General features: G+C 44.0%; 1 pseudogene; it reads left to right on the plus strand.

Annotated features, from left to right (window-relative positions):
* Positions 1-451: 451 nt before the first annotated feature.
* Positions 452-1,958, plus strand: LOC116274892 (annotated as a pseudogene).
* Positions 1,959-2,173: the final 215 nt, after the last annotated feature.

Consider the following 2,173-nt stretch of genomic DNA (forward strand, 5'->3'; position numbering starts at 1 on the left):
GGCTGGGACACTAGCATTCGCTCTAGTCTCTCTGACAGGGAAGCAGCGATATACAAGAGACTGAACTGTATCTGCCTCTGTTTCCAAAAGATTCATGTTCAACTTTCACTCACACAAAGCCAGGAAAATTTTACTAGTCTTTTTTTTTTTTTTTTTTTTTAAGACAAAGTCTGGCTCTGTCGCCAGGCTGGAGTGCAGTGGCGTGATCTTGGCTCACTGCAACCTCCGCCTCCGGGGTTCAAGCGATTCTCCTGGTTCAGTCTCCCAAGTAGCTGGGATTACAGGCGCCTGCCACCATGCCCAGCTAATTTTTGTATTTTTAGTAGAGACGGGGTTTCACCATGTTGGTCAGGATGGTATGGATCTCCTGACCACGTGATTCACCCGCCTTGTCCTCCCAAAGTGATGGGATTACAGGCTTGAGCCACCATGTTCGACTGTTTTATTAGTCTTTTTTTTTTTTTAAAAAAAAAAAAAGGAACCTGAACTTTTGTAACACAGCTGGAACAATTCACAGCGGCAGCGGCAGCCGCAGAGGCGGAAGAAAAGGTTTAATTTAGTTGATTTTCTGTGGTTGTTGATTGTTCGCCAGTCTCATGGTGGTGGAAGCTGTACATTTTTCCGAAGGGACCGACAAGCTGCTGGAGGTTTGGTTCTCCTGGCAGCAGCCCAACGCAAACCAAGGATCTGGAGATTTTCGCACTATCCCAAGATCTGATTGGGACATAATTTTGTTTTTGTTTTTGTTTTGTTTTGTTTTGTTTCGTTTTGAGACGGAGTCTCGCTGTGTCCCCCAGGCTGCAGTGCAGTGGCACGATCTCGGCTCACTGCAAGCTCCGCCTCCAAGGCTCACGCCATTCTCCTGCCTCAACCTCCCGAGTAGCTGGCATTACAGGCACCCGCCACCAAGCTCGGCTCATTTTTTGTATTTTTAGTAGAAACGGGGTTTCACCGTGTTACCCAGCATGGTCTGGATCTCCTGACCTCATGATCCGCCCGCCTCGGCCTCCCAAAGTGCTGGGATTACAGGCGTGAGCCACCGCGCCCAGCCAAGTGGGACATACTTTTGAGGGATGTGCAACATTCAATCGTTAAGTGTGACAAAAACCGACAAGCAGGAAGCTTATGTACTCAGTGAGAGTAGCATGTTTGTCTCCTAGAAACGTTTCATTTTGAAGACAAGTGATACCACTCTCTTGCTGAAAGCACTGGTTCACCTGTGGAAGCTTGCTAGGCACTACAGTGGGTTTGACTCAATACAAAGCTTCTTTTATTCTTTTGAGAATTTCATGAAGCCTTCTCCCTAAGGGTACCCACACCAGAATTTCCAGGAAGAAATAGAGTTTCTTAATGCAATTTTCCCAAATGGAGCAGCATATTGTATGGGATGTATGAATTCTGACTGTTGGTACTTATGTACTCTGCATTTCCCAGAAAGGTAATCAGTCAGCCAGATCAAACCCTGGAAATTCTGATGAGTGAGCTTGACCCTGCAGTTATGGACCAGTTCTACATGAAAGATGGCGTTACTGCAAAGGATGTCACTTGTAAGAGTGGAATTCGTGACCTGATACCAGGTTCTGTCATTAATGCCACAATGTTCAATCCTTATGGGTATTCGATGAAGGGAATGAAATCAGATGGAACTTATTGGACTATTCACATCACTCCAGAACCAGAATCTTCTTATGTTAGCTTTAAAACAAACTTAAGTCACCTCCTATGGTGACCTGATCAGGAAAGCTGTGGAAGTCTTCAAGCCAGGAAAATTTGTGACCACTTTGTTAATCAGAGTTCTAAATGTCACACCATGTTTTCTTCACCTCAAAGATTGAAGGTTTAAAGTGTCTTGATTGCCAGAGTGCTATGTTCAATGATTACAATTTTGTTTTTACCAGTTTTGCTAAGAAGCAGCAATAACAGCATAGTTGATTAAGAAAAATGAAGAAAAAAATGCAGAGAGAGAACACACATAAGAAGGTGGTGGATGCTTTCTAGATGTTGATGCTGGGGGCAGTGCTTTCCATAACCACCACTGAGTAGTTGCAGAAAGCCCTATATGTAATGATAGTGTAATCATTTTGAATTGTATGCATTATTATATCAAGGAATTAGATATCTCGCATAAATGCTCTCTTCCGTGTTTAGGTATTCTCTGCCACCCTTGCTGTGA

Source organism: Papio anubis, chromosome 5 (genome assembly GCF_008728515.1).
Source record: "Papio anubis isolate 15944 chromosome 5, Panubis1.0, whole genome shotgun sequence".
NCBI lineage: Eukaryota > Metazoa > Chordata > Mammalia > Primates > Cercopithecidae > Papio > Papio anubis.